The sequence below is a fragment of the Cuculus canorus genome, chromosome 2, assembly GCF_017976375.1.
Source record: "Cuculus canorus isolate bCucCan1 chromosome 2, bCucCan1.pri, whole genome shotgun sequence".
Lineage (NCBI taxonomy): Eukaryota > Metazoa > Chordata > Aves > Cuculiformes > Cuculidae > Cuculus > Cuculus canorus.
This window is the reverse complement of record NC_071402.1, coordinates 57,990,291-58,005,462: the sequence shown is the minus strand read 5'-3', so window position 1 is coordinate 58,005,462 and position 15,172 is coordinate 57,990,291.

Below are 15,172 nucleotides of genomic sequence, written 5' to 3'. Positions count from 1 at the left end.
TCACTGCTATTACCCACAATAGCACTCTGCTAAATCATGCCTTACTTCATGATTTTCATTGTATAATACTTACAGCAGTTTCTCTACTCCTATTTCTGTCTTGTTTCTGGTGTTCTGTGATCTTTTATGTGATTCTTCTTATCCACTAATATTAGATGGTTACACATTTTCCAGCTTTGATCTATGCAAGATACAACTGGGCTGAGTTGCTTGATGTTAACATTCACTTGTCTCTGAGGCAGAGATTCCAAAATGCTTGTCCAATTATTATTTTTTTATAAAGCAAAGCATAATAATGCTTAAGTTGTAAAGGAAAAACAGATATCCCATTGACTTCAAAATGATGATATCTGTGCAGCTTTTGAAGTGGCAAATGGCTTTGCTTTTCAAGCTGTCTTTTTCCTGCTGAGCATCCTTTCTGATAGTTTCTGTTGCAAAGCCTTCTTTTGCTTCAAAAGACCCTAAAGAACATTCCTGTATTGTCTTTTAGGGTATAAGAAGCTAACATGTTTGCTAAGAGTTAGCTGCTGTTTACCGTTTCTGACAATGTTTAACAGTAACATCAATGAGTCTGAGATAGTAATATTTAGCATATCTGTAGACCTAAAATACATAATCCTTTGTTCCTCTCTCCGTTCCATCAGGGTTTACAAAGTCATTTCGTTTGAAAATGTATAATTCTTTCATAGCTCAATATGGCACCTTAGTGTCTTTAAGAAAAACTAAACCAGGATGTCACTAATTCAGTGTTTTCTAAACACAATTCTGGAGCAAATGTCAAATTAATAGAATTCTGGTCTAGTCCCTTGTGTTTCGTACTAGAAGAAATACTGAGGACAGAACTAACAGTAGCTCTCATAGTAGTTCTTTAAATTGTTTCTTGGGCGTTATCTGTTTAAGATATCTGTAGAACAAGAAAGCAGTGTCTTACCTGTTCTTATTCTGTTGCTTCCTTCCCCATTTGTGTACATTACTATAGCTACTATCTTGTGCAAACTCATGATGGATTTTAACCATCTGTCAAAAAATGGACAAAATCCATTTTTGGTAATTTGCATATCAACCTTCAAGCCTTATGTTTCAGCAAGAATGTGACTACTTAGCATAAAAGGGAGAGAGATGAAATTCTGCCGCTTTTTGATGAGATTTCCTGCACTTCTTGCAAAGGTCATCTGTTCAGTGCTCTGGTCAATGCAGGGTTAGTTACAAGGTTAGATTCAAAATCAAAATTAATCCAGGTTGCTCAGACTGATTTGGGTTTTGTTGCTCAGACCCATATGAGTTTAGAGTAAGACCATGACTGGAAATTCCACAAAGTCTCTTCTAATGATTGATCACTCCTGTAGAAATCTTTTTCCTCCCCTAATATCTAGTTGGAATTTATCTTTTTAAAAGTTTTGTCGTTGCCTTATATTATTCCATTGTGCACCTCTGGGAGAAATCTGGCTCCAGCTTCTGTATGATCTTCAGTTGGTGTTTGAGTATAAAATCATAAAATGGTTAGGTTTCAATGGGTTTCAATGGTTTCAAAGATCACATAATTCCAGCTCCCCTTCCATGGGCAGGAGCACCTCCCACTAGATCAGGCTGCTCAAGGTCCCATTCAGCCTGGCCTTGAATACTTCTAGGGATGAGACATCCACAACTTCTCTGGGCAGCCTCTTGCCATGTCTCACCACCCTCATTGAGAAGAAATTTTTCCTCATATCTAGTCTAAATCTGCCCCTCTCCAGTTTACAGTCATTCCTCCTTGTTCTATCACTAAATGCCCTTGTAAAGAGTCTCTCCCCAGCTTTAGTGTAGACCCCCTTCAGGTACTGGAATGTCACTATAAGGTCTCCTCAGAGCCTTCTCCAGGCTGAACAACCCCAGCTCTCTCAGCCTGTCCTCATATGGGAGGTGCTCCAGCCCTCTGATCATCTTTGTAGCCCTCCTTTGGACCCATTCCAACAGTTCCATATCCTTCTTGTGTTGAGGATTCCAGAATTATACACAATACTCCAGGTGGGGTCTCACAAGAGCAGAATACAGAGGCAGAATTGCCTCCCTCGACCTGCTGGCTATGCTTCTTTTGATGCAGCCCAGGATAAGACTGGCCTTCTGGGCTGTGAGCTTCTCATCAACCGGCACCCCAAAGTCCTTCTCCAGAGGTCTGGTCTCAATCACATTATCCCCATCCTGTACTGAAACACAGGATTGCCTCAACAGATGTAGGATCTTGCACCTGGTCTTCTTGTACCTCATGAGGTCCGCACAGGCCCACTTCTCCAGCTTGCCCAGGTCCCTCTGGAGAACATCCTGTCCTTCTGGTGTGATCACTGCAGCACTCAACTTGTTGTCATCTGCAAAGTTGCTGAGGGTGCACTCGATCTGGCTGTCAATGTCATTGATGAAGTTACTAAAAAATACCAGTCCCAGTATGGACTCCAGAGGGACAACACTTATCATGGATCTCCATCTGGACATCGAGTCAGTGACCACTACTCTCTGAACCAATTTCTTATTCACCAAATAGTCCACCCATCAAATCCATATCTTTCCAATTTAGAGAGAAGAATGTTATGGGGGAATCGTGTTAAAGGCTTTACAGAAGTCCACATATATTACATCTATTGCTTTTCCTGTTTTCATTGCTGTGGTTACCCCATCATAGAAAGCCACTAGGTTGGTCAGGCAAGACTTGCCCTTGATGAAGTCATGCCGGCTGCTCTTAAGCACCTACCCATCCTCCATGTGGTTTAGCATAGCTTCTAGGAGGATCTGTTCCATCATCTTCCCATGCACTGAGGTAATGTTCATAAGTTGGTAGTTCCCCAGGCCAACTTTTCTACCCTTTTTAAAAATGGAAGCAATGTTACCCTTCTTCCAGTCACCAGGGACTTCTCCTAACTGCCATGACTTTTCGAATATTATGGAGAGTGTCTCGGCCACCACATTAGCCAACTCCCTCAGGACTCTGGAATGCCTCCCATCAGGTCCCATAGAACAATATTTGTTCAGGTTCCTCAGGTGGCCATGGAAAAGATCCTCCCCTGCAGTGGGAAGGGGTATACCCTCCCGATCCCCTTTTTGTTGTCCATTGACCCAGGATGGGTGAGGAGAGTGGTCGTGGTGAAGACAAAGGCAAAAATGTTGTTGAGTACCTCAGCATGATGTATCATTCTAGAATAAAATCCAAGAGCTAGCAAAAAAATAAAAAACAAAAAGGCATTTAGTTTTCTGTATCCAAACTAACTTTGTTTAAAGAACATTCAGCTTTTATACTGATATGCTTTATATTTTGATTATTTCAGAAATCATTAATTTATTAAATTGTAGCTAGAATGTAGACGAATGATGTTTTAAATAAGAAAAACGTCAACATTTGTAAAATTCAGAAGTATCTGTATGCAGCATGTATTTCTAATGCAAAAATGAAGGATTGTAAGGATTTGAAGAAAGTGTAGGATACATTTGTTTGTGTTACGAAGACTATAATGCTCTTGACTTCAGTTCTCACACAAGTAAGTCCTTGTCCATTTTTGGAGAAATACTTCACACAAGTTAAACTGATGAAAAAGCCCGTGAACCAAAATGTCCTTTCTAGTTAAAGTCTGAGAATTCACCATTCTTCACCATTTCAGAAGAATGATTTAGTATCTAAAGCTAATTGTGTATCTTCCTTGCTATATTTGCAGATAAAATATTTACTGATTTTCCTCCAGCCATCTAAGAAGCTTAAGTTTCAAAACTGCATATTACAAACAAATGAATATAGTTAATGAATAATAAGATATGCATATGAGATACAATACTTATTAAACTTTTGTTAGGTAGAAATGCAACCTTGCATTGCTGAGTTATGTGTTTTGGTGTTGTATAAATGGTAAAAAAGAAATCAAAGGATATATCGTACAGTTCATAAAATGTTGTGTTTACTAAGAGTTTTTGTTCCACCTAATCAATTCTAGTACAATTTCTTTTAAGTATCACATTCACTGTCCTTGTACAGCTCCAGAAGATGAAATGTATGCATTCACTAACCAGAACCTTACACCATAAATAAGTTTGCTGCAATGCACCAGCAAAGTAACTCCAACAACTGCAATCTGCATCAGTTCATTAGCATATCCCTTCTGGGCATTTTGACCTCGTTCCTGTTCCTGCTATTACAAAAACAAAAGGCTCACAGGATGTCTTTAGAAAGTCTTTAGGTTATTCCTTCTGCAGAGACAGTTGTTCTGCAGTTAACAGTCCAGAGAGGGGTGCAAAATCAAAATAGAAGTATAAGTATTATTTCTAATAAGTGCAGTGATCAGAAGCTAAGACAGTAGAGATTTCCCAAACTCATCTCCATTTCCGTAGTAGATTGATTGCACATTATCTGTATTTTTCTGCACTATGGCCTAGATTCCTGAGCAATGATTTCAAGAGAAATTAATTGTTATTCTGACATCAGACATCAAACTAAAAAAGGACTCTCTAGTCCTGCAGTTTAGAGATTAATGTTAATAAATAAAAACAGATAAATTAGTCTAACTATATTAATATAGAGGACAACATGCCTGAAAAGTTATTTTAATTTTTCTGTCTGTAAAAGTCTCTTTCTGTAATCCTTTGTGTGCTGCTCTGAAGATTTGCAAATCTAAAAGAATTCAAAAAGTTCCTTCCAAAATGATTGAGACAAAGGAAAATGGAGGGCAAAACACTTTCACTTTTACAAAATGAAGTACATATATTTTATTTGCAGACAGCCTCTATTATCTCTTTGGTGGAAACTATTTTAGTAAATATCCATGCTTTATCTTATGCATGGCCTGAGGTGGAGGAGCATTGATTGACCTTAGATATATCTCAAATGATAAATGATCATTTCTATAGTGAAAGTTTCCAAACAGCAAGCATTATCAATTTTGTGTGACACTCGAACCCTTGGGATAAACCTATGACTGTGATATTCTTCATGGAAAAAAAATAAATAAATTTAAATAAATAAGCGAATAAATAAATAAGCAAGCTTTAATGACTGCATTTTTTTCCAAATCAACAGCATGCTTAGCCATTTTTCATAATCACCTTTAAGAGTCTAAAATACCCAAAACCTAGGAATATTACAGTATAAGTAAAATAAATTTGGCAATATTCTCTTGCGATGTGCTACAGAACTAGTCTGGAAAAGCAGCTCAGTGGCAGGAGAGGCTGGACTCATCTAGGGGAAGCCTGATGAGTATCCCGTACATTCCCTCTCTGAAGCACAGTCCTGGAGGATATTGAACACCACCTGGCATGCATAAACAGACTGCCCTGGGGTACATTGCCCTGGATGAGCTCCTGTGTGAAGTCGCTGTATGGCATCCTGTAGCTTTCTTCTGGTAGCTGTGTGTAACAATGGAAGAGCAAAGAGAAAGCAAAGAAGCTTCTGGTCTGTGGAGAAGGAGTCAAGGAAAATGTGTGGAACCAGGCTGGAGCCTAGTTTATTTGACTTTCTCTGACTATGCACCCACACCACTTAACTGCAGACAATGCTGTTATGATATAACAATGTGCCTTATGTTGTTTTGAGAGGAATGATTGGCTCGACTCATGGAGGAGCCAGGAAAAATGTAGTGAGACATGTTCAGCAAAGCCTGGAAATATTTTTATTTATCTCTATGTATATTGTTTAGAACCCTTAAACCTTTGTTTCAGTGCATTAAAATGCTAAAAGAATGCAAAATATTTTTCAGAATATTCTTTTTTTTTTCTGCAAATTTCCTTATTGCATAGGTAAGTTTTTTATAATAAAATATAACTTTCTCTTTTTTGTGTTTGTAGAATAATCATGTGTTATAGTGGCAGTTCTAGGGAGGGCATGGCACTAGTTTATTCTATTTCCAGAAAAGGCAAAGCCCGATACATTGAATTTGTACCAAGAAGGAAAATACTTCTGTCATGGATTTTTAAGTACTTATTTTTCAGCTCTCAGATTGTGGAAAACAATCTGTAAAGGAAGTATTTTACTTTTTATTTAATTAACCAAAGAATTAGAAGTCATTTTTGTGAGGAAATCACTTGAAGAGACTAGCATGCAGAAGGCATTCTGACGTAACCACACAATTATTTGAAAGTCAAATATAATATATTTTAATTATTAAGATAGTTGTTAGCTTCATTCCAAATAACACCACTTTTAATTATAAATATTAATACTTTTTGATAATCTCCATTTTATCAACAATTTAACTAAAAAGAATGCAAAGACATACATACAGTTGAGACACTGCTCAAAGATTATTCTGAATAGAACCAGGTAGAAAATGAATTTACCATTGCTTTCACAAAGTGCTTCTTAATATTCAAGAAATCAATAATAATTGTAATACTAGAACTACATAAGCAAGAAAATAATTAATTATAAAATATTCTTTGCCGTCTTACAGCTTACCTAGAATGTATTAACTTGAGAAGTATATTCAATAACTGTTAATCTTTTAATACAATATCTTAACTTGACTTGTAGCTCATCTTGCATATTAAAAGGAGGTAAAAAAAAAGAGAGAACTCTTCATTTGTTTATCTGATACTGTCTTATTGTCAATATTTATTCAATATTTTCCCACTTTTGAAGAGGTAATTATTTTTCCAGTTTGAATATAGTATGTAATTGCATATGAAGTACGGTAGATAAACAAATTCAAGAGTCTGATTTAATCAAACAATTTTTTAAAATCAGTTAGAAGTCAGATATGAATTAATTAACCTTTAATCTCTCTAAAGCATTTGAAAATGGGGAAACTTCTAAGTCATCTAGCTGCTGTTCACATTTCACAAGATGCCTTAAGATTGTGAAACGTAATACTGTAACCTCATAAAAATATTTAGATTATATTTTTCATGTTACAAATGTTCATAAATTCTTACAGGTCTAATGTGAAGGGGAACAGATAATGAGCAGAAGATCGTGCCAAAACCATAAATGACTACGCACTTTCTGAGCCCTTTGTAACAGGCGCTTGAAAAGAGGCATCTCATGCCAACGTTCATTTAAGAACGTTCATTTAAGAAGTCTACTGCTCTCCTTTCATGGTAATAAACATTATATGACACAACTTCATCAATAAACAGATCTAGGTTAAAAAAGTAAAAAGGCAGAAACCCAGGAAATTTTCAGCTCCTAAAATTACTGATCCCAAATTACTGTTGGGAATGAATAGTCAGGAATGGTCCCTCAAGCCTCAAAGACCTTTAAGCAGACCTGTCTCATGAACTAGTATGAAATTATTGTCTTATAGTCTTCTAAAAAGCAACATTCCTCTTTACATTTCCCCTGTAAACAGCTGCTGTCACATTTTCTCTCCACTGACTCTTACTTTAGAAGTTATGGAATTAGTTACACTGCAGTTAATCACTCACCTTCGATATTAGCATACCAGAGCTGAGTTGGGCTAAGAGTAACGTGATGGCAGAAAGACTAAAACTTATTTCTGACTCCACTAAACTATGAATCTCTGTGAAAAGGAGCAAAGAGGGAAACCTCTGTCCAAGTAATTTCCTGCAGAATAGGATTAAGGTAGGAAAGAGGAAGGAACTTTTTTAGGGGGAATGTTCTTTGAGGTCATAGAAGTGCATAAAAAATTAACTCCTATGAAGACAGTTCTCCTGACACATTTCTAGCTAAATTCACGTAAACTTATTTTGAATTTAGGAAACAAAGTCATGGAAGAGATATAAAGTCAGGCAGAGGACCTTGTTCTCATCAAAGATCAAATGTCGCCCAGGTAAAATCTGAGCCTGTGGAAAACTTCACAATAAAGCTCTAGACAGGACACGGTGAATGACAAACAGATCAGACTACCCAAAGCTTGACAATACAGCTGTGTGGGGGAAGTTTTCTAGATGGGAAACCATGGCAGTAAGCTGAAGTTAGCTTCCCTGTAAAAGAAGCCAGTATCCTGTGAGAACCAATTGAAGAATAATTTACTAAGAAATGCAAGTAAATAGCCTGAGCTGTAATCTGCACAGAGTACTACTGGAACAATATTGTTACTACTGAAAGATATCATAACATTCAGTAACTTTCTGGCCACAGAGAATGGAGGCATTTAACAACTGTTAAATAAACAAAAAATATGTTTCTTGTTATTTTAGGTGTGGAGACAATTGAATACATATATCAACGTCATGTATGTGTAAGAATTTTATGATACAGGATGGGTTATACAGTAATGAACCTTTTCTGGACACGGAAGAATCTAGAACTGATGTATTCGAGGTAGCATTGTATACTCATTAAGAAGGAGTAATTATGAATAATAAGAATATTATGGGTTTGATATTCTTAATACTGTAATATACAAGGTTTTGCCAGCATTTTCCACTGTTGAAAAACATAACACTGTTCCAGAATCAAAAAATATTTGTATAAACTGGCCAGTGTTTGCCAATCTCTGGTACACATGCCTCTGTACCTGAATGTTTATCTACAAACTATAAAAAGTACATAGGTCTTTATATTTCAAAATACTATTTTAGCACTTATATGTAACTGAAATTGAACTGGATCAGTCCATCAGCTTCAAAATGCTTTCAGTCAGAGATTTAGTGCCAAATACTCTCAGTGATGTCTGTAAATATTTACCATCGCTATTGATGAATTTCTCAATATGAATCAAGGCTAATATGTAACCAGCATTTCTCCCAGTGATATTTTATTAGTTTTATTAATCAGATTCCTAATCATTTGAAGTGGAATTATTTTCCATTACTTTTCTGTCTTTCTTCCTTCTATTTTGTTTTAAAAGAGTATGAAAATGATGATACTGTATAAGTGCATTAAAGAAATTATGAGTCAATTGATTGTCAATTAATTGTTTTTCAGACACTAATCTGTCTGGTTTCAAGCTTGTCAGTTAGTGACATCACCCAGAATTTGAATCTAAGAATAAATAAAAATAAATTGAGCTTCACATAACTTCATCTCCCTTTTCTATAGGAAAGTAATTTCAATAGTTACATGATATTAGTAAAATGAAAACAAAAACAAACCCAAACTCTAAAACCCAAACAAAACAGTCAAAAAAAAACCCCAGCCCACAGACACCCCACACACACTTTGATTACCAGTTCATGCCTATTAGTCTTAAATTACTACCACACCCTGTTTTAAACAACAAACTGCTTCTGTATACGGGAACTTCTGTTACTGTGAACAAAGGTCTGGTCAAGCTATAATCCTACCGGAAACATCATAAGGTCTGAAAAATTATAAAATATAGACTTTTCATACTAGAGGAAAAAGAAGATTTTTTGTTATTTTGGGGTGGATTTTTTTTTGTAGTGATTCATGTGGATTTTTTTCGCCCTTTTTTCTAATGGTGCATTTGCTGTGAAGTGATGAAATTGCTGACTTGGGTGCTGGTAGCCTGAACAATGATTACTGTCAAAGAAAGAATAGCTTTTATCTCCAAACTTCTGAAATATTAAAGCAGAGACATCCAATAGATATTTATTTTTCTTCAAATCATCTTCCAATTACCGTTCCTTTTAGTTCTATTTTCTTTGCACAAAAGGAAGCAAAAAATGTGTTTGTCAAAATCTCTTTTTCTCTTTTTTTTCTTTTCCTGATGAAAGACTTCTTCTATGGTGTATATAAAATAATCTTTGAATTAGAACTTCACAATGATAGATAATGTAATTCTTAGATTTTTGCATAATGGACATCCAAAGCTTTACTGAAAATCTGGAAGGGGATACAAAAAGAGCTCATCTTTGGAATAAAGTTACCGTATTCTTTCATAATAAAACAAGCAAAACAAATGAGAAGTTTTACATACACTTTCGTAGACATAGAGGAGGATATAAACACTTATGTAAATATATGGTTTTGAGTGGTGAAAGACAGACAAATTTCATCGTAGTTAATAACCACATACAAATACCGTAAAAAGTTTAACAAGAGATTAATTAAACAGTTTTACACAAAAAAAATGACATTTCTGAAGATTAGCTTCTTTTTTTCATTCTTGATACTTAATCCCTATAAAAGATTAAAGACTGAAATGTTTCTGAGTGCATATTTACATAAATTCCATTCTACCATGTGCATTCCATGCTATCCTTTATTTCTTTAAAAGCCCTGGGATACTTTTTTTAAGTCAGTTTTTAGTATAATTTTAATGGGGTACTTTATTTGCACGTGAAAAATTATTTAGAGAAGTAAATGAAAATTTCTGAACAGTTTTACTTAGGTAAATTAGATTTCAGTGTTGTAGTATTTTTAGAAATGTGTTAAATATTTCAAAACACTGATACTTGTGAGAAAAAAATTACAGACCATTTTATGCAAATTGACGATTTCTCACTTTGAAATTTATTTTACACAAATATTTCAAAAGAAGTAAAAAAATAAAATATATCAAAATTTCATTTTTACAAAAAATAATTTGAAAATTTGAACAACTATTGCAAGATTTGAAGCAGAGAGAGTTAAAGTTTCTTTTTATTTTATGGAAAAGTAAGTATTATTTCTAAACAGCTTCAGTTCATTATTGCCTTTCATACTTGCATTAACTCTGGAATGGTTTTTTGGGTTTTGCCTCAGAGGGCTGGCTAATATACATGAGAAGGACATTAAATTAGGTTATTATATTTTTTTATTTATGTTATAATTAGTAAATTTTTTTACGTACATTTTTGCCTGTTGCCAGATCTAATCTGCTATTTATTGATGCCTCCTAATTCAATCAACTTTATTATTATCTATTATTTTTCTTATTATTATTTAGATAATTAGGTGAAGTGTTATGGAACTCTGAAAAAGCTGTGTTGCATTCTTTAGGAGCTGCAAAATTTTTAAAGATGCCCTTGTAGTTACCTCTTTGATTTGGTAAATAATAGAGTGGATTTCTGCAAAGCATGAGGAAGATTCATCATATAAAATATAACATTGTTATGTAATGTCTTGAATCACCTTATTTTCATTAAAATTTTGCAAAGAGATGGATATTCTTTTATATTTGCCCAGCCAAAGACTGTTTTTCTCTTTTTTTCTAGTAGTGAGAACTGACATCCAGAAAATAAATATCATTGCCTTTCACCAAAGTTCTTATCTATTTAAGCAAGAAAGATTTCTTATCCAGGTTATTTTTCTTTATGATATTTTGAAATTTGATCAATATTTCTTTCTTACAATGAATTTTTTCTCCCCTATCTGATGTGGGATTGAATACATTTTTGATTAGGTACTCATTTACCTCAAATCAGCTGAAAAGTTGTTGATAGGTTTGGTCAGTTTAATCAATGATGGCAGCAATATCGCAGTAGATGTTTATTTTAATCCGACCTCTGTCCTGGGCTATTAAGTCTTCTTTTAAATTAAATATAAAGTTTAGAATTGTAAACTATGGAACTGGGAACAAATATCTGCAAGTGACACAGGATGTAGAAAAATAAAGTGGGCAATGAATCACGTTCACTTAAATTTTAAACTTGTTATATTCATAATTATTATATTACAAATATGAATGTAGTTTACCTCCATTTTGAGTGTGTTTGCCTTTTTTTAAAGAGAAAGATAACATATGAATACTATGACAAAATGAATATTGATATTAATTTTAAGAAAGCTAAATTTTCTCTTATAATGACTACTTTATTCAAAGCATTGTGACTGTATTAATTGAATGACACATGATGACATATAGCAGAAATGGTGATCTGTTTTCAAAACAACTGCACTATCAGTTATCATCACGACTGCCTCTCTAGATTCTGTGAATTTAGCATTCTCTGCTGTAATAATATTGATAGAATAATTTGTGGCTACTTGAAATTTGAAAATACCAGAAGCTGTAAGGTCAAAAGAGAAGTTTACTTAAAGAAACGTTATTTTCTGCTAAACTTATTAATCGTGATTAATATTTCTAGTCTGTGTGATTTCCTTCATCTTGACCTCATTAATACTCATGTGTCTGATCTAAAACATGCATTCCAAAGAAAGCGTGGTGATATATTTGTGTTGATTCGAGTTATTTGGATCATCCACTACAATGTAACATGATAGTGACATATAAAGTCAGATACGTTATGGATATCATAGAGTTAAAAAAATTGTTTTATCAGTAATTCAGGTATCATTAATAGTATCTGCGTTAGTACACTGCCTGAGCAGCAGTGTATTTGCCAGTTTGTTTCTCAGTTTTCAAGAGATAATCTCTCATGTGAGACTATGAAATTCTGAACACACAAACACGGACACATATGCATGCACACACGTGCACACCCCCACGTCCCTCATTCTGAAACCAAAGTATAATGAAAACTATAGAACTGTAAATATTAGGATTTTTTTTCTGAATGTTTGATTGTAAATGTATATATATTTTTAGAATCCCTAGTCAAAGTAGTTCATCATTTCTGTTCCATATGAAACACCGCACTTTGTATCTCTAGAGAATGAACTGGGGGAACAACCATGTGCCTTACTGAAATAATATTGAGACTATTTCATTGGATTCATGTATAAGATCAAAGAGTTTAGTTCCTTTTAAGTAAAAAATTATAAATATTCCTTGACCTGAAAACAGTTCTAGGGGAAGAAAATGCACTCAAGAATTTTTTTGTTTAATCATACACTGCAATACAGCTAATATCTGTTTGTTTCTTAAGGCTCACCATATATTTTTGCACAACACAAAAGTTCCAGAAACATGTACCTGTTCCTGTTATTCGTTGCTGTCTGTAGCCAGTTGTTCACAGCATGTAATTTTGATTCCATGGTATTACAGGAGAAGATAACTAGAGGTTAGCACAGATCATTCAAAGCCACAGGCAAAGTAAAATCAGAAACACATTTAATACAATTAATACAACAAAGGAAAATAGGGGTTCTAACATTCGGTTCTCTAAAAAGTCCATTTAATTCATCAGAAACCCTTCCATAAGACTGTTGTGATCTAGCAGTAATGGTGGAACTTCTGCTAAGCATGATTTTTTTCCTAAGATAGCCATTCCAGGGCAGATACCTGCAGATACTAACAATGATTGATACAGATTAAGTACTTGTGGATGGAATATAAATAAGCACTCAGCATGCAAACAACCAGTGCCAACTGACTGTAAATAATCTACAGCTTCAAATGTCTGCTAGACTGCTAATAAGGAAAAGGATACTGCTTCTGTAGACTCAATTATTCAGGGTGATGCAGATCACTAACACCGATAAGATAAAAACAAAAGGTTTTAATGAAACTTATATATATATATAAATATACAAACATAACCTGGACACCCCTCTTAAAAAAAACTATTAGCAGATTCTTTTTAGAAGTGGTAGCTTTTAATAGAAGATGTGATCTGATCAATTCAGGATATAATATAACTGAGGTTTGCCGTTGATTTTATGAAAGGGTTTGACAGTCTAACTCTGGACACTACTTTCGCATAAGTCAGGCAGACGATTTAGCCTTTCACTCATTCTGCAAAACCAATATCCAGTTAACTAAGTGTTTCACTGAGATGTCTTTCTTTGTTCAAGTATACACAATTGAGGCCAGTTTAGAAAAGTTATACCATGTACAGAAAGCCAAAATATGACTTATGATGCTAATGTTAATGTACTTAAGTTTCTGTTGAAATTAATAGCATTACTGAAAGATAAATATTATTCAGTAGAGCCAAAGATTTTGGAATCTAGCTTTCACATTCTGTAACTCTGCTGGGAATAAGAGTTGATTTTCAAACCATAAAGGACAATGTTATATTCAAAACATGCAACTTACATGTTATGTTCTATCTCACAGATATATTAATCTCCTAAAGGAAAAAAGAATTTTTCATCAATAGCACAAATGTCGACTTCATATAAGCACAGAGGACTTGATAAGTGACTTCTTTGTGTATGGAGGACAGTGTTTTTAAAATCCATACATAGTTTTGAAAATGTATAGTATTTCTTAACTTGACTCATTGAATTAATAAAAAAGTAAGATAAAAAGTAGAGCTTCAAAATGAAGCCTGAATTCTTATTTAGACTCACAATTTACAGTATTTCTATCTTATGCCATTTTTACATCTGAAAAGATAAAAAGAGCTGTATTTATCAACACAATCTTCAATGTGCATGCCTGGTCTATAATTTTATTAAACAGTTGCATTTTGTCTTAGTACTGTTTAGAAGTGTATGGATAATTTTATGAATGAAAAATCTTTCAAAATGTTATCTAAATGTATAAACTAGGGCAAATTTCTGTACACATGCATGTATTTCTGTACATCCACAGTCAAAACTAGTAATATGAAGAACTATAACATTTGAAACTATTAACAATAGTTAGACATTATTTTCTGCATTTCCAGTACTGCCTGCCTATTTTTATTTTTACGATAATGCTCATGGAAATCCTCATTCAAGAAGGTCTATGGGATCTATATGTAGAGAAATTATATGAATCTTTTTCTATTCAATTAATTAATGAGAAAACTATAGATTTTACTTACAAGTTCTTGTAGGTATTAGCAAGAACAAAATTAGGTTTCATATATTTATTTGGGGCACAACTTAGTCATATTAGCTATACAACAATGAATTCACTAGAGTAAGACTGTTATAAAGAAAGAATCAAAAGAGTTCTTGAGAAGGAAAATTTAGGAATGGTTAAAGCATCTGAGATATTCTGTGATCTTTTCCTTTTAAGCTTTTGTAGATTCTAAACATGAGGCTTCATAAAGAGACCTTACCATCAGCCAAGAGAAGAAAACCTGAATCTGAAGTATTAAAAACAACAAAAAGAAAACTGACAAAAAAACTCCCCAAAACCTCAGCAGCAAAAGATCTAATTCCTTATCTGAAAAAGATAAAATTCATGGCACGTGCCTCAAGCCTCGCTTTCCAGCAGATCTGTTATATTTTGAGTAGAGAACACCAAGTAATCAGTGCTTAGAGTACAAAAGCTCCTAAATAGTCAGAGACATAGTGAAGAAATGATGTTAGCACAACACAGTTTTATCTGAGTATGAATCTGATTTCTCATTGTTTTCATTGCAGTTGTGAACTGGTTTTCCAGTACAGTGAACTTCTGTTGCCTGGAATTGAAACAGAGAGATTAAAACATGGCTAAGAATGTTACCTGCCCTGAAATTTACAGATTGTAGTTTGTCAGCAGAAAAGTCATAACTATGAATATGCCAATTAAGTACAAATCCTGGAAAATCCTGT